General features: G+C 33.2%; 1 pseudogene; it reads left to right on the top strand.

Annotated features, from left to right (window-relative positions):
- Nucleotides 1-19788, top strand: part of LOC123549058 (small conductance calcium-activated potassium channel protein-like) — a 76713-nt pseudogene that overhangs the window by 44994 nt on the left and 11931 nt on the right.

Below are 19788 nucleotides of genomic sequence, written 5' to 3'. Positions count from 1 at the left end.
AAGTGAAATACTATCCGATTGTTTAAATGTATAGTGATTAAAAAGGTTATACAGTACACATGATTTGATAAAAGATCGGTTACATTAGCATTATAATGATAGACTGATATATGAGCCGTGCCATGGGAAAACCAACATAGTGGGTATGCGACCAGCATGGATCCAGACCAGCCTGCGCATCCGCGCAGTCTGGTCAGGATCCATGCTGTTCGCTAATAGTTTCTCCAATTCCAATAGGCTTTAAAAGCGAACAGCATGGAGCCTGACCAGACTGCGCGGATGCGCAGGTTGGTCTGGATCCATGCTGGTCGCAGAGCCCACTATGTTGGTTATCTCATGGCACGGCTCATATGTATCCTTAGATAGGGAATAAAGTTACAGGTAAACCGTTAATGTGTACATGACAATGTAAGTTACTGCTAATAGCTTTTCAAGTTTTAGTTACGAAGCGTCTTTCTCATGCACACATTTTAGACAATTATTGAATTAAATCAATGAAGTGTAGGCGTTAACATTTGCTTAAGTTTACTCTGTCGCCTGTAGAAAACCACTATTGGATTACGGAATACCAGTATGAAACTGTTAAATACCATTACTGGATCGTAAGCTTTTTTAGATGATGGTTTTGTAGGAGATGATATTTAAAAGATAATTGTTTAATTAGTCGTTACTTTCATCACATACCTAGTTACTAACACCTAGAGATCAAATCATGTCCTCATTTTAATACAGTATTTAGGAGTTGGCGCGTGCATCTATGTTTCTAATTTAAATACTTCATTATTCTTTAGTGTTTTTATCAAAAATAAAATAATGCCAGGTCTTCTCCAAGATTATTTTTAATATGGAACTAGTAGGGAAGTTAAGTCCAAAATTAACATCCCATCGGCAGTTTACTTGACTAAAATGAATAATAACCTTGTATTTGATTCATCATCAATGCGTAAAACGTTTCTTATAAATAGCTCAGAAAGTTTTAAATTATCAAAAAATCAGTAGAGTACTTCTAGTAGGTTCGTTATTTAGTAACAGCGATGTGTTCTGTACGTTTAGAAATTCACATGTCTCTCTTGCATTATTAGTTATAAGATAATTTAATTGATATCTTGTACGCAACTTGTATTCCCGTTATTTAAAATTCTATATAAAGAAATAAACATACATTTTGGAAAAGATACAGAAGGGCTTACTAAAACCCTTTGCACATTTGGTTGTTTGCGTGAATAAACAAAAACACTATGACTGTAATGAGAGTATTAAAAGTTATTAAGATATATTGTTCACTGGGATCATAATGTTGCTCTCTTTTTTTTTTTGAAATTTAAAACCAGCTGTAGCACAGAGAAAAAAGTAGACAATTCTGTACTGCAAGAAAGCTATCATGGTTCGTATAATTTGATCGAAATGACTATCAGAAATTTGTTATGCGTTTTAAATGCAAAATGGCTATCAATTAGCACAACGCCTTGTCAGCAGATCTCACAGAACCGCCTATTCTCAACCTTTCCAACATAATGTTTGACAACAAAGGTGAACTTAATATAATGTCCTTGGAAAGTAGATATTCTGTTCAATGACGCTTCAGTGTTTTGTAGCTTTTGCTATTAAATATTTACAACAGATGAGAAAATTGCGTTAACCTTTAACCAACGAAGAAAAAATCGCAATGATGAAGAAAAGTAAGTCATTGGAATGTTCGATCTCACAACATTCTAATATATAATTACATCTATAGTCATCTTCATAACCTGTGGATGTGAAGCTGTGAGCATGACTGGACGAGACTTTATAAGCCTCATTGTTAGGGCGTTGTTGGTGTGGTAGAACAATTTATTTACATATGATTGTGTCAGATAGTGTTTTTTTCTGATCCGTTTGACGTTTGTTTTGCTATGGAAGCAAGATCATCTTTTAGCCGTTAGCAGATTGTAAAATACAGTTGAAGTTAAATTATGTGAAACAGAAACATTGTGTTTATATGTTTATGATATTATCCTTATTAAACACACAGATAAAATACGTAAAATACTCGTGTTTCTGATACCGTTTGAATTATAAGGCTACAAAGACGACATCATTATATAATATAAATTTGTACAAGAGCATGTTATCTAAACATTAAGAATTAACCACTATTTCCATATTTCCAGTTTAAACTTACTTTCTGTCTGAATTAAATTCAAGTAAATCAAAATAATTATGATCATAAAATATCTAAAATAAACGATTGCACAGTGGTGGGTTGTAATAATTTGTCTGTTAATGTTTTCCATATTGGGAACAGAAATTCTTTCTCGTGCGATAGACTTAATTAAGTCTTGAAGTATATTAAAAAGTTTTTAGTTTAATTTATTGCCTGTGGAATACTACATTTGGATTAACGTCATCTGAGAAGCTAAATTTAGATCAAGTAAAAAGTTAAAACGTACAAATTAGATTCTTTCGTAGGAGATGATATTTAGGCGAGAATTGTTTCATCGATTGTTACTTTCATCAGTTAATTAGTTTTCATTCAAAGGCGGTAACCCTATTTCGACTTACTTTGTGTCAGTATATATTTAATTGTACTTGTTGAGGGATATTGGAAGCAAACAGTGTTGTATATCTTTCCACTAGAGTTTCTATATGTAGATGGCCGATTCTGCAATACGGGACTGTGGCTTGTGTTTCCAGATAATCTACTCTTAATTAATTTCTAATATTTGATCCCTAGATCCTTTCTATAACAATATTCGTTATGAGGGTCGATGCTTAAATGCATTGCTTTTTTAAATAACCTAATATACTTAGGACATTGTATGTACCATTGTATTATACTTTATTCTTTCGTTTGGGATGAGTCAATGTGATTTTATAATATAGAAATTGTCGGAAAGAGCTCAAACTTAATGTCACATTATTTCCAATTTAATATTTGTATGACTGACACGAAGTTAAGCATTTCCCTTAATATTAGAATCTAGTAAACAAGTGAAATTGGTGCATCAAGAGATAATGTGAACTGCATGAGCTCTTCAAGTTCATGACTTATAGTCATACTTTTCCCACGCATTGTTTGTATACACAAAGGTACTTAAAATAATTGACTAGACATTTGTAGTTGAGTGTGCTATTTTCATTTCCATAGTCTATGTTTTGTATATATAATGAAGTAAACATATGCATGCGTCATATTCAATACTTACGAACATGAAAATTATTACAGGCTCTATTAAAGAAGAACTGCACCGAAGCAATAGTCACAGTGACTGTTAAGAAAATGTTAAGTAATTCTAACAACCGTGGTCTTATAGGTCACGAATAATCATTTGGGAACTTCAAACAAGCTATATCTCGAACTTCTGAGGAAACCCTTTGTAGAATGATACAATCTAACTTGTCCTCTGCATTAAAAATTGTGATCATACAATGAATAATGCAAAATTAATCATTGAAATTAAATAGATTTTTATGAGAGTGCAACACATTAAAATAACAGATCTCTGCAGGAAATTTAAAGAATATAATACTTCCGAAGAAGATTTAAGTAAAACATTATTCACGCTTCATCGTTTACAAATTAAACTTTTACAAATTTGCCATAGGTTATGCCTTAAATGACCTATTTTGAGAGAAAGTGATAAGAAATCATTTAGTTATAGGCGATTTTAGACAATATTAGGGCTATAATGCACGGGCTTGGACTTTATCGCTGTGTTATTTTTTTTTAGATATTCCATATAGCATATGTATGAAATATTTGAAATCAGTTCGCTTAAACTATAGTTACTATCGTTTGCATCAATACCGGTATATAATGTTGGGAGTCAGTACCTTGTATTGATAATAAAACTCAAGTTTATCTTCGATGTGTGTATAAATTGTCAATATAAATGAGTTCATAGGAAAAAAACAAAATGAACTTAACTTGATATATGAACCTTTCCAGAAGTCTAATTCTAAAGAGAAAAATATAATTGCTCGAACAGAGTTAGTACTCAATAAATGATTAATAGTAATTGATCAACAGAAAATCTTTCCATTGATTTATTGCTGTTTAATCAATATTTTTCTCTCGTTTTGAACTAGCAATACGATAATGTTATGCTTCAAAGCAGTTAAATATATTATTAATTGACATATCTGTGGTCTCTAATATAATGGGGTTTTCATGTATCTTTCATACTGAAAAAGCATTTCCTATTCAGTGTCAAACAATAAAGTCATAATTTTGTAATGCCAATGTTATGTCCATTAATACATTTGCTCACTAGTTTAGCCTTTGGCACATCAAAAACAACTCGTATGATTAATTGTATTTACTTCTGTTTGTGAGACAAAACAGTAAATATGACCTGAAAAATATTTCGTCTCTTTGATAAACGTAATTTAACCTTTTGCAAAAATGAATCACATTTGGATTGTAAGGGTTTCCTAATTCAGTTCACCGCAACGCCTGGCCATTTAAGTCACAACGGATAACCCATATGGGAGCATTCTGCAGACCTTAAGTCTACCAGAATCAGCTAGTTTATGTGTTGTGTAATATCAACTGTGTCAATACAATACAAGTTAAATATCTGAAAATTATTTTACAGCTATATTGAGAGATAATTAACTTTGCGTTTTAAATATCTAAAAGGTTTGTCAGTTCATTGGTACGGGTACAGTTCTGCAATTTATGCTTTCTTAAGACTTTAAGAGAAATCATAAGTATATTTGGTACAGAAAAAAATTGTGAGAAGACAAAAACACAATATGTATTAAGGTTACCTCGAGTTCAAGGCCAGTCACATCTTTCAGGATCAGATAGGCATAATTACTTCTCCTTTATTACTAAAAGCAATTTCTTGTCTTTTAATGTACTTTAGTATCGACCAGCGCTCCAAACATCTTCATTTAACTCTCTCAGGTAGTTGAAAGAAATGTTATAGGTCAAACGTCATTTGGAGTATTGAATTAGCAAGATCTTTGCAAAAAAGGAAATCCGAAATAAACGAGCTACTCCTCACAAAACGTATGAAAAATACGAATTTTGAATGTCTTACATAAACTTCTACTTTGATTTCTTTATGAGTAACGTATATGCTGAGACCTGTTTCATTTGCACATTTTATTTATTAAACCTCATTCATTGTACCTGTTTGTAAGTACGGGATCTTTCACAATTTGTTTTCTAAGACAATGATTCACAGATGAAATTGAAAGAATGCTCCAACAAGGCTAAAAATAAAGTTATTTATTATACTTTTTTTTTAAATCCAGTGGCCTTGTAGTCATATATCTAGATCAAGTTCAAAAGTTGAGGAAAAATAACAGTCATTTTCATTTCACAATTAATTATTTTCTCGGGACATGGCATACATGTATGACAGTGAATTAGCATGGGAATATACTAAGGCAATGTAGTCTTCTCTAAGTAATAAATGTGTTTTTAATTGTTTTTATTTTCATCTGGTATATAGTGAGTGAGAACACAGATGTTGAATGCTTATAAACTTACTTTGTATAGACTATCTAATTATGCTACTCTTTTAATTAATGGTTTAATCATTTTCATGATGTATCTTAAGCAATTGAAGAATTATCCAGGTATATTATTATCTTATGTGTCCGTCTTTTTTTTAAAAAAAGAAGCCACTTTATAGAAAGAAAATGTTCTTTTAATCTTCCGTCTGAAAACAGAAGTAGTCCGAAAACAAGTGGCAAACTTCACTACGTCGGTGATAAAAACAAAAGTTTTCAAACAAGTAAAATGTTATATAATATCATAACTATAGGTTATTAGCATCGTATCGGTAAATATGCACGAGTTCTGCAGTTGAAATATTGCGCGACTTTAGGAGCGCAATATTCTTTCGCTAAAGAACGAGTGCATATTTCCCGATGCAAAGATAATAACCTTTTTATTACATACGTATCTACACGTATAAATGTAATGTAAATCGTATTACGATTTTGTTCAATATCCTGAATAAGATTGACAATATTGAACTAATTAAAAGAATTAATGCACCGACACACATCAAATAACGTCACGCACCCGATATGAAATGCAGGCGTCAGTGTATGGAAAAATATTGACGTTTCCGGTTCTACTGTAACTAAACTGGGAATAGAAACGAGTATGTAATAATATAGCATATGTCAGGTTAGCGTAATTACAACGTTGAGATAAGGTATTTATCTAAGTTATGTTTGTTATAGAAATCTGAAAAAGAACGTTTCTAACAAATAGATGAATTTCATTTTTCGCTTACTATTTTTATCTAAATCTTTCTTTAAAGATATGTGTATGTGTACAGAATTTTTGTTTTCCTCTCAGAATTTAGTTTTAGCCGTTACATTTAATAGCTGTTTAATTTTTCCGTGTTTTATTGCTTATCCACAGACTGTGGTACGAGATGTCAAATGACGGTTATATGGCTTGTTATTTGTCCCATAAGGACATCTGTTAGGACAAAATGTGAAAATGAAAACTTGTCGCAAACTAGCCTCACAGAAATTTAGAAACTTTATCAATAAATTAACAGAATAGCAACACACTACCAATAGATGCAGGTGATATTCTTGACAAGATTCGGAATAAGCTGCCGAAAGATGCAGGCGATATTCGTTACAATATATAAGTAATTAGAGCAGGGAAACCACTTCAGATTACAGAAATATCGTCAGCCTATTTCCGTTTACCTGTTGCTAAAGATCTGTCGTACTGGTTTGTTAAATATTTGATTTATCTTCACAGTGATGATCATTTTGCATGAAATACAATTGTTCTTTATTAACAAAACATTGTGAGCCGAAACAGAAACAACTTACACGGTCTGAATAAAGTTCAAATATACATTTTAATCCAATATGATTTGAAGTGAAGGAGTATGTATGTGTATATTTCAAGACTGGTACTCCATCTAGATTCAATCAAACTAAAATATATACTTAATTTCGAAATACAGATATGATATCTTTCCATGTGTGTCTTCGGAACAAATGAATAATATTACACCATGTAAAAAAAGTTTTACGTATATTCAATTCAGTTCTTTAAAATGATTAGACAAACATTTTATGTCAAAATATAAAATGTACGTAAATTAGCATACAAAATGTTTTCAATGTATCAGAAGTGATCAGTTTAAAATATAGAAAAAACAGTGTTTTAACGTTATTAATACACGGAAAGAGGTTATACGTCCGTGGAATATTCTGGCGACGTATAACCGATTTTGAGTGTATTAATTTAGGTAAAACACGATTTTACTATACATTATTTCGATTCTAATATGCCCTTAATCTAAAACAGTAGATAAAATATAGTAGCGCTCTTTCTTTGTCGCAACAAAAACATTGGCGTCACCAACAAAAACACCATTCTATCACAGTTTCAAATGTATAATTCACAGGCGTACATAGACTTCTTATTTGATTATCTAGGCAAGATTTTCTCCTATTTATTCATGCAAACAGTTTTATGTATACATTTAGCTATCACAAAGGAACAGACTATTACATATAAAGAAGTGCCTTTTCATACTGAATATTATAATTTCTCTCCCACGTCGTCAAATATATGATAAAATATGTAATGAACCATACATTATTACAACAAGAATGCATGTAGCGCGCAGTCTAATAAGCTTGCAAACAACTGCCAACTGTTGCCATGTTTTTTAGTGGTAAGCCCATATTTATGTACTAGTATATCGATATATATATATAAATTTCTTACAATATGTCACATGTTTTAACGCATTGTCCGTATTTTATGGATATGCGGGGAATAGTTAAGTTCATAGACATATTGTTTTTTTGTTGATTTGAAGTGTGCTTATTCATTATATTCATTAATGTTTAGTAATACTGTTATATTTTCAGAAATGTTTGTGCGAATTTAAATTTTCGGATACAATAATATTGCTCTTATCTAGATTTACTGGAATTTCAGATACAAGTGCAATAGTTATTAAGACTGGCTTAAAATAGGCAATTGGATTTTCATAAACACAAAGCACAGCTGATTCACTTACAAAGTAAGGATCGGATTTGGATTTTAAACAGTACCTAGGCTATTTAAATGAAGTTACGCCTTGAAGAACATTTCAGCTGTACATTCAAATTATCATATCTATCAAACAAGGTACATTTGTTATCCAAAAAATCTGACATTAGCTTGTTCGATGGAAATTATACAAAGAAATTAGGGTACAGTGTAAGTATAAATTCATGTCTTGAATACTAATTCATACGCAGTGAAATTATGAGACGATATCATGAAACAATATGGGAAAGATTAAGCACCAAATCTTGCTTTACCTCCAGTTATTTAAAATGCCTTTGGTCAGCTACTGTGATCACTCACCGTCCGTCATCCGTCCGGCAGTGAACTATTCTCTTTACTCACGTGACCGAAGTTGATAAAACTTGGCATGAATTATTCTTCCAAAGTCCTGTTTCCAGTCGACTTGAATGCACATAAAGGACACAAGAGCTAAAAATAGAAATACCTTCAAGCAACAATCTTCTTTCTACACGATTAGTCCAAATTTCAAATAATTCCATCTAACTGTTTTGGCTGTCATTCTACCAAGGATGTTCAAATTACTCTGATTTGGCAAAGACATGGCTGCCAGAGGGGATGGTCACTGATCTCTATATGTATAGTGTTACTGTAGAATCTTAAAACTTCTTCTTATCTGAAATTGCAAACGTTTATGGGTGACCCACTACCAAGGTTGCTTAAATTATGTTGATTCTTGAGAAGAATAGCCGGCAAAAAGAATAGTCATTATTCCATATCATTTTAGAGTAGCCTTTGGAAACTCTTCTTGAGACTGCTCGCCAGACTTTTTGCACACAGCTTTTGAAATTCTTTTTCCTCCTTAATATCTTATTGATTTTTCAAATAATTTCGTAGGAAAGTTCATTGTTAGAACCTCTCTACTGATGTAAAAAGCCAAAACATGACTACTAGGGATGGAACTAGCTTCCCCAGCATGTCACTGTGAAAAACTTTGAAAGTCTCCTCCTCTGTAGTCCTGCTTTTAAAGTAATTTGGCAGAAATGTTTCTTGGATTAACCGTATAGCTATGAAATTCAAGTAGATCTACGCGATCTAGGGTAATTATTGTCCTCTAGTTTTCCATGCAATGTTTTTTTTCCCTTTTGTCCGATATATTAACTACGAGAGTTCGTTCGAGTGCATACTTTATTTATGCTCTTTTAGATCACTATACAATCACAAAGATTAATTTCCAGTATCAATTTATCTTTATTGTTGTTACTAAATGAATTCATTAGGGAAAAGCGAGAACTTAGGTATTTTGTAGATGTTCTAGAGTGTCTAGAGTTGTATCGTTAGTTTACTACTTCTATTGTAAGTATCTGTACAGGTTCAGGTAGTTTTTGCAGTGTGAAATAGTGTTGCTATTGACATTGTTTCTTTATCTTTCAAAGTTCGTGTATTTGTATTCGCATATTATATATTTGCTACTGTTGCTTTAGATTCATTTGTTTTGGCAGTGTTTAACTCGTCTAATTGTTCTGTTGTTTTTAGCGATAAAGTTCAGAATCCGACTGGACAGTTCTTCTCAAAATGTCATACTACTCTTTCCGTTTGCGCTATTTACTTGTAAAGGTTTCATTTTGACCCGTTTGACTGTCAATACAGAGGTCTTAGGTTCGAATCTCTGATATGCTATTGGTTGTTTCTAACAAAACGAGAAGACCAACACTCGTTCTTTCCAGGTAAAGGGCTTCGCGAGTAAAGTTGCTATACACCATGCGAGATAAAGAAACAGACTGCATGTTTGCAAAAAGCTGGGGTAGATTAGATGGGCATGCCTGCATCTAAAACTGTCTGTCTCTGTGTTCTGATGTTTTTTCTCTCTCTGTTCCACTGGTCAGCTCGCTCTGTGTCTGTACAGAAAGAAAGAGGATGAATTCAGCGTTATGTGTGGCTGTCTTTCTATGTAAAGCATCTTTGAACGTGTTTATTACAAAAAGGGTGCTTTATAATCTAGTATAATATCATTGTCACTGTGATTTAATTTCTTGTTGTATTTACATATATAATTTTATAATTTATTGTTGTTTGAATACATTTAGTACTTTCGTATTTTGATAACGAGGGATATTATTTTAGGGAGGCTGCGTTCTTTGAAAGTGCCTATTACTTTGCATCTTTATCCGTGTTTTTATCAGTTTAGATATTAACTACATCTTTACTTATTTATTTCAATTGTTAATGGTATGAATGTGTATATCTAATAGTTTTGCATGCATAACTGTAGGTACTATAAATGCAATGTCTTGAAGGCTTAAAATGTTATTTGAATATCGAGAAACCTTTCCTCGCTGTTTCTTGTTGTATTTGTAACTAGTTTGTTTTATCATTACAGTGATTTTCTAGATTCAAGGTATGTTTTATGTGGTTAGCTGATATTTCTGCAATTTTAAATTGTAGTAAGTGGTGTCTTAAACATGTGTTATGTTCTGTCAATATTTATTCAAAAGACTACGCCAACTGGGTTTGTATGGTTTGATCGTTGATTGATTTTACAACACTGTTATCTTACGTCATCTTTTAATCAAATATACATACGGAAATGATTAATTACTTTGTAATTACTTTGTGAAAGTGTATCATTTAGCATGCTGTTGCTGGCATGACATTTGATTTTTATGTTTTGTTTACCTTCAGTTGATTGGCCAATTCAAATTACACTTTTACTTCGCTGACATAAGTAGTAACAGATGGACCAACCAATATGGAAACAAAGAAAATTTCAAAACTTAATAATCTCTTAAAATATATATGTGTTTATTGTTTAAAACACAGTTTAGACGTTAAAACATAGATATTGAACTTACCAATATACAATTTTTGGATTTTTTAAATATCTTGTGCGTTGCAAAAACGTGAACAATTATGTACGTTATTTTCTATATATGTTTCATTTTGGTATATGACAGATACAATAGTGATATTGCATTATTATAAGAAGTTCTTCCAAATCATTTGAGTCAAGATTGAGAAACACTGAATTTAGATTTTTTGACAAAACACCACTTTGATAGGGCAATCACTTTATCTCATTACATAATGAAATAAGAGAGTTTGTTAAATTTAATAATTAATAACACAGGAAGACAGGGTCGGTCATTTGCGGTAATTTCATGCAAGTTTCAGTAGCAAATAGATAGATTTTGCAAAGGTGAATATGTTATTTCCGACATATGGTTCATTAGATTAAACAGCTCGAGGCAGATAAGTCAATTGTGATGTCAGGTGTAGGCGCTTTAACTTGTTTCTTCTTCTTTTATCAGATTTGGCACTGATACAGTTCTCTTTTGTTGTACTTAATTTGAATCATTGAATTACCTTGTTGCTTTAATTTACTTTCTTTTGAATGAATATTTTGATAAATTTTAAAAAATTGTTAAAACGCACAGCTCTTATGAATATGTAACTGCTCAGGATTGTACATAAATTGACATTGTAAATGATTCGATCAATGAAGTTTGTAAACCACGTCTGCGTGGGTCTCCGTGGCCGAGTGGTTTAGGTCGATTTTGAATCATTTGCCGTTCAACGATGTGGGTTCGAGACTCACTCAGACCATTGAATTCTTTGTTTGAGGAAGCCATACAGCTGGCTAATGGAAGGCCTGTGGTGCAACCAAGTTGCTCGCCCATGATAAAATAATGCACGGAGGAGCACCTTGGGTCTTCTTCCACCGTTAAAAAACAGGACGTCGTCATTTGATGTGTTGGTGTGTCGTTAAACCCAACAAAAAAAAAAAAAAAAACGTGTTTGCCTAATAAACCATTTTTCCAGTTAATGCACAGTTATGGTGAGGTTTCCATTCGAAAGAATTATTGAAATGGAATGGTTATCGCCTAACTTTGAACATAACACAATTAAGTCGTGTAGATGTAAGTGCTGAACCTTAAAAAGAAGGGTTGTTGACAACAGGCTGTGGTGTGCTTTGTAGAAAAATAGTATTACTTTCATAATTTTAAAGAATGGGAGAACTACAATGCAAAATTTTTTTCAGCGTTTCGACAATTTTAGTAACAAAAATGAATGCGTTTTAGCAGATTATTTCTTTCACACACTGATTTTCACTTAGCGGTCGCGGCCGAAAACTCATAATCATAATTGGCCCGGTGAACACATGCGCGTGAAACCAAAGGCCACAAATAACGTCATAATGGTCTGTGCGCTTTCAACATGACGGGCGAGCGGACGTTTGGGTCGTTAGCAAACCGTTTGTAAAACTTGAATGCTGCTATAAGCGTGTCGGAAAAGGACACATATGGTTTTATTGAATTATTAGAGATGCGAACCATTTAATGAGCTTGATAGATACATAAATACGAATTTATGTACATTTCACTCCTTACCGTCAAGAAAGTATAAACGTCAGGAATTGTAATTACTCCCCTAGTGCAACCAAACATATGTATTAAAGACATTAAAACACGCCAGAGCCAGGCCGGGAGTTGATAATCGGCCCAGAATTCATAATGTCCCTCAGGCTAAAGCCCTCGGGCCATTATTCATTTTCCGGGCCGATTATCACCTCCCGGACCGGCTCTATCGTGTATTAACCTCTAAATAAACAACGTCATGAATATCTGACGTCATAAAAGATGACGTTACGTTAAAACGTTTTGGCGTAAAAATTACAATGTACAGTAAGCTACATAATGTATATATCTAAAGTAATGAAGTATATCATGACAAAACATTACTAATGGTTTTAATTAATACATAATAAGATTTTAAATATTAATAAAAATAATAATGTTAATAATAATAATAATAACAATAAGTACAGGATCACAAAGATACAAAATCACTGGATCAATTGTGTTATAGGCAAAATAGAAAATACTAGTAATAACTGTACTTATTGACATTAAGAAAACCACAGTATGGTGTAACATTACAAAAATACACTGTGAAATGAAGAGACTTAAGAAAAATTATACATTATTTTTGAATTCATCCCTTTGGACGAAATGGTGTCTAGTGTATGAATCCAGTAAATTTCTTTAAGAAACCTCTTCATATCTCATGGATAACATCAGTAGACATAAAGCCGAAGTCATTTAAGCTATGGTCATCTTGATTGAAATGAATTGCTACGTGACATATTTTTTTTTCATAATTTTATTGTCAGGTAAAATGTTGCGGTTGTGGATATTGCATATATTGAGTCAATGGTTATTTCTTGAAAACTTAATTAACTTATAACTAGTTAACACTCTGTTTAACAGTCATTTTTGTAACACTATAGCTCATGTTCTCTGTAGTTTACAAACGTTTTACCAAAGGATCTGAGGTTAAAGGTCGACCGGTGTTGTTAAATAATGATACACATTCTGACATGATCATTAGTTATGATTTCAAACGATTAATAACAGATAGTCATTTCAAACGTTTGTTGAGCCCAAGTCAGATTGTCAGATAGTCTGCAAACGTTTGTTGAGCCCAAGTCAGATTGTCATTGCAAATGTTTGTTGAGCCCAAGTCAGATTGTCAGATAGTCATTGCAAACGTTTGTGGAGCCCAAGTCAGATTGTCAGACATATTTAACAAGAGCTGTCTCCATATGATGACACATGCCCCCGATGGCACTATGAATGAATAGTTATGGCCGATGTTAGAGTTTAGGACCTTTGACCTACGGAGCTGGGTCTTGCGCGCGACACGTCTTCTTACTGTGCCACACATTCATGCGTAGTTATTTTAAAATCCATGCATGAATGACAAAGATATGGACCGGACACGCCAATCAATGCACTATCATGAAATATGACCTTTAACGTCTAAGTGTGGCCTTGACCTTTGAGCTACAGACCTGGGTCTTGCGCACGACACGTCGTCTTACTGTGCCACACATTTATGCGTAGTTACTTGAAAATCCATTCATGGATGACAAAGATATGGACCGGATATGCCCATCAATGCACTATCCTTTAACGTCTAAGTGTGACCTTGACCTTTGAGCTACGGACCTGGGTCTTGCGCACGACACGTCGTCTTACTGTGGTGCATATTCATGCCAAGTTATTTGAAAATCCATCCATGGATAACAAAGATATGGACCGGTCACGCCCATCAATGCACTATCTTTTAACGTCTAAGTGTGACCTTGACCTTTGAGCTACGGACCTGGGTCTTGCGTGCGACACGTCGTCTTACTGTGGTACACATTCATGCCAAGTTATTTGAAAATCCATCCGTGGATGACAAAGATATGGACCGGACACACCCATCAATGCACTATCCTTTAACGTCTAAGTGTGACCTTGACCTTTGAGCTACGGACCTGGGTCTTGCGCGCGACACGTCGTCTTACTGTGGTACACATTCGTGCCAAGTTATTTGAAAATCCATCCATCGATGACAAAGATATGGACCGGACACGAAATTTGCGGACAGACCGACAGACTGACAGACCGACAGACAGACGATTCAAAAACTAAATGCCTCCCTTCGGGGGCATAAAGAAGTAAAACGTAACGATGATTTCTCCATTGACGTCTGTTTTTGACTGTTCAAAACAAGTTTTAGTGTTTTGATATACGTATCATATACCTAATAAAACATTGTGAAACGTATTCAAGCATACTCAATACGTATTAAAACGTTATAGAAAAGTATTAACTATGTACAAGGTTGAAGGTCAGTAATTCAAATCCTTCTTTGTTCCATATAAAAAACGACAACTTCAGGTAGTCTTTGGGTATCTTTATATAATATCACTTTTTCCTACACCTATTTTTCATGAAAGTTCTATCATAAATTAACGGGAAAAAAATGAAAAGAAAATAGGGGGTTGAATAGTTCCTAGTGAAAAGGCAGTCATTTGTGGTCTTCTACTATAAAATGGTGCATATTTGCTCTTGTCTTCACAATAAATCCCTACTTTCGGTTCCGATCTGCAAAACTTTCATTTGTCGGGTGTATATAAACATGAACACCGTCTCATTTCATGCAGAATGTATTCTAGCAGTGAAAAAGTGGGATTAAAGCACTCATTCTACACGAATTGCGCTACAAATGGGAAATTAGAATCTATTTACTATGGACTTCTTTCGACTGCACCACGGAAGCACATTCATCACATTGACGTCTAAAACCTTTTCTATATTATGTAAATGTAAATAGCCAATTACTATTGTCTATACATTCAGACACTTACTATATTTTAGAAATATACCAGTGCAGGTACGTGTTCATGAATACTGCCACCAGTTCACGTGTACATAAATACTGCCACCAGTTCTGCTGTAATCACCTATAGCAATGTTATAGCAATGTTCAGTTTCGTAAGCTGTTCAAATGCATACGGCATTATGAATAACATTAAGCACTGGCATTCGTGGAAGACACAATGAATGAATATATTTAATGAATGATTTTCAAACACTTACAAAACCATTTATGAAACTTCTCAGACGACTTGAATTACTAGTCCAGTGTTCTTACAGCTTTTTCTATTTTACATCTGTGCTGATATTTATTCAGTGGCGTCAACGTTGAACACCAGAGTTACATCTGTATTCCACTATATCTATAACACTTAACCATAAAATCAAAAATATAATAAATGAAGTTATACAGGTCTTTGTAGCGTAAATTCTACGTTATTAATTATCATAGCCAAATCACACCATTATTGTCTTCCGTTTTCTTCTTCTCATTTTCTAAGCTACTCATGCATTTCATAGTACTGTCAAATGTATGTTATCTATTCCTACTAACGTATGAATGTGGTGGCTTTGATATAGTGGTGGCTTTGTAGACATATGCTGACGAATATCAAACATATATAGAACTTGCATTCGAATGTATTCTCTACAGGCATGTAAATTAATAACCTTGTTAATTACTCAAAGAACGAGCTGTTTAGAAGAAATATAGTGGTTAAAGGACATTTAAGTTAGATGATATTAATTGTTAGGGCAATTTATAGTTAATTAATAATGTCTTCGTTCTGAATAGAATGGCTGGAGGCTGGTAACTTATATCAGACATTTGCCTCATTTGTCTGGTCAACAAATGATGCTATATATGATGAAACACCCTTGGACATCCGATGACAACATATAAACTCAACACCCATATAATATATATCAGTTAAACAATATACGCAAACAGGATAGGTAAACATTTCTGGGCAGTAACTTAAATACCTCCCACAGTATTTCCGACCGCTTCCAGGTATTAAGTGAATCCTTAGCCTGTTCTGTGAAATAGATTCAGTGCTGTATATACTTGGCTAGACTGGCTCCCGTCCCTATGTTTGTTCTTATTTACGTATATCAGTTTTCTTCATTAAGAGGGAAGTAACTCCAGAAGGTTGTTTCTACATTGACCTTTTTATTGCCCCTGACTCCGAACATAGGTTCAGCCATCAGATAAAACTGTGCTATTTTAAAGGTTTCAAAGTTTCTTATAAAATGTTTCCAGTATTAATATAAAAGATAACCATGCAGGCAGGGAGCCAGGCTAATACTTGGCATCAAAACCTGTTTCCGCCAAACTTCGAAGTTTTGTATTCCTTCCCAGCAGATACATGAATTCATGATTCTTGAGCTGCTAATGTAAGGGGAAAATTGTCTTGTTCGTCGATCATTTGTGAAAAGTAAATCACGCTGTTTCTTCACTATCTGAACTTTACACAGAAAATATAAGGTAAGGACTATGTGCAGCATGTGCAAAAGCTCTTTGTTTTCTGCAAAATAACGGTTTCTGGTATTTGGACATTTATTCATAATTTTCTATTCTAATGTTGCGGACATCGATTGTGGTATTGTAATGTAGCTATTTCTAGTGTATTATATCCTTGGCAAGGCCATGAGGCAGAAAATACAGCGTACATATTTTGGATTATGGAATTGTTTTCATGACATTCATTCTCCGAAGGGAATTTATTGAGATATGAATAGCAATCATATTTACCATTGTAATATCATTCTTTTCAAAATAAAGTTACCAGGACATTTGCAGAATATTTATATATTAATAAATTGTCCGTCCATTTTGGTTCTTTCAAACCTAAATATTTGTAAATGCGTATATTTTCCTTCTTTCAACGAAACGCAACTGATTCACCGAAATGTGCAAAGGAAATTATACTTTTGAAAAAAATAACAACAACAACAACAAAAAAGCAAAAAAAGAAGAAAAAAACAACACACACACAGACACAACAAAACACTAGGGTCTTTATAATACTAGAACATGGCAAACACTTGGACTATTTAATTCTAATTAAAGGAACAACTTCAGCGAACCTTTCAGCTTAGTCCATAAGTACTGACCCATGTAATAAATAATAACATTTATGATAAGAGTCTTTTGCAGCATAGAATATAACCAAGAGAAATAATAGAAGATTTGGTTGTACTGTATCTGTTTTATGAGAGTTAATGAAAATGCAACACCCCTCACTCGCCCTAGCAAATAATTCCATACGAAGGTCCTTTGGAATCCTAGAAATCGACTCAAGAAAATTTTCAATCGGAACTCGATTACGAATAAATATTGAACTTACTCCATGATGTCAATGTTCGAAAAGACATTACAGGTTGTTAAACAGAATATTGTCACGCAAAGGATTTATTTGAAACTTTTACATCTGCTTTCACAATTTCTTTTGTTCATGAAGCGGTTAATGGAAGTTAAGTTTTAATTGGCACTATCCTGCCCTGGCTGCCAAATAAAAGAGTTATTTAAGCATAGCTATAAATTTGATAAACATAATTTGCCTAGGGAAGGATATTAATACAGGACTTATTGTATTATACTTGTTAAAGATTTGCATTAACAATTATGTATTTAGCTGAAATTCTACAGAAAGCAAGTTTGTGAAATTATAATTACCCCTCTTCCCTTTTAGACGCGCAGCCAAGATAGGTTAAGGTAAAAATGCATGAATTCAGAAGCCACACGCAGTTTTAAACTCCTTTTGGTGCAGATTATAACTTGCAGATTGTAGAATTATCTCGATATCTGCAAAATGGAAATGTAAAACTAGAAAATATACTCAGTCTAATAAAAACTTCCATATTAAAGAATGAGAAGGGGGAGGATGGGGTAATTGCAAAATTACTAAAGATCAATGAAAGATATCTAACTGTGTGATGAGTGCTTTTGTTTGTTCATTAAATGATTGTCAGAATATACGAAATGTGAAAAATAAAAATAAAATGTTGCTCTAATGTGACTGTCCACTTTTAAACATATTTGGCAGTGAACAGTCTTATAGAAAAAGAAATATATACATTTTATATATCATTAGACAGCATTATGATATCCAATATTCCTATTATATTAGAAAGACCATCCGGATAATGTTATGTAAGTTATTAATTGAAATCGTAGGCATACTGCGTGTAGTGTATCCAATATATACTGCAACATGTTGAAAGATATGAAAGGTAGAACATAGCAAAGTAATTTGTTGTTTCAAAAACTGAAAAATAGTGTTTCCAGAACAATATACGATAAGGCAAACATGTACAAAAATATTCTAGAACCTTAATTTTTAAATGTTTCTTATCATTTGTACTACTGACCGGTCTAAAGTTCATCACTAAAGTTTGCCGGGCTAAAATATAAAAATATGAAAATGTATTTTAATGCCATGTTACACAGTAATAAAACTGTGAAACGCTTATTTAATGGCTGATAGCAGACGGTCTTGATTTCGCACTTTTTGATTTTTTACATTTACCATTTCCCTTTCAACGGCACGTTTTAACAGTATATAAATAAGGCCATAGGTTATAAAGATCTTAAAAGTTTACAAATTATTTTTCTCAGCATGATTTCATATTATGATCAATAACACGGCTAATCATTAACCATAGCAAGGCCTTAAGATCTTTATAACCTATGGACTTATTTATATACAGTTAACGTGCCGTTAAAAGGAAAATGGTAAATGTAAAAAAGGCAAAAAGTGCGAAATCAAGAAAAAATACGCACGAGTCGGGAAAACATTTCCGTGTTCTTGACCAATACAGCAAAGAGGAACACGTACTTACGATGGTGTGATATGAAGCTTTATAATTAAGGCAGATTACCTCCGGTATCCCGTTGCAAACGCTTTTCAGTTTTGAATGCAAAAATGTTAGAACAACAACTAACTCGCATGTGTTTCCATAAGCGTTATTGTTTTATTCCCCCACAAAGAAAAAGCACGTTGGGCGCAGCCATAAGAATCATTATCCCGTGATAAAACTGGAAATATAGCTTTTTAAACTTCTACTTTCAGTTTCAAAATGTTGAAAGCAAAGCTCTGATTGGCTAGCGGAAAGGTGGTCTGAATGTAACCCTCTATAGCCTGTCTTCAGATCCAATGCGTAGCGTTAATTTGAGATGATTTTAATCAGAAAAAATGCAGATAAATTTAACATATATTTTTGCTACTTTTATAAACTGACTAGAAATCATGCAGTTGTGTTATATATTTGAGAAATTTGTCATTCAGTCGCAGTATTTTTATTAGCCTTTTCAATTTAAAGAGTATCTGCAATATTTGTCATTTTTACTTAGAAATGCCTTTGCAATACATTTGCTTTTTTCGTTTAGAGAATGCTTATAGAACTGATCATGTATTTTTCTTATATATCGCATATTCATCTAATCTTCATTTTGCTGATAAAACAACAAGCGAATATCCTCAAAGAACTGAAAAGACTGTCTTACTGCAGACGATGTGCAACAGATGTGTATTCTACAATATGTTGACACTGTGAAAAAGCTGCAGAAAAAAAACAACTTCT

Source organism: Mercenaria mercenaria, chromosome 6, assembly GCF_021730395.1.
Source record: "Mercenaria mercenaria strain notata chromosome 6, MADL_Memer_1, whole genome shotgun sequence".
Taxonomy (NCBI): domain Eukaryota; kingdom Metazoa; phylum Mollusca; class Bivalvia; order Venerida; family Veneridae; genus Mercenaria; species Mercenaria mercenaria.
This window is presented reverse-complemented; position numbering and strand designations above follow the sequence as displayed.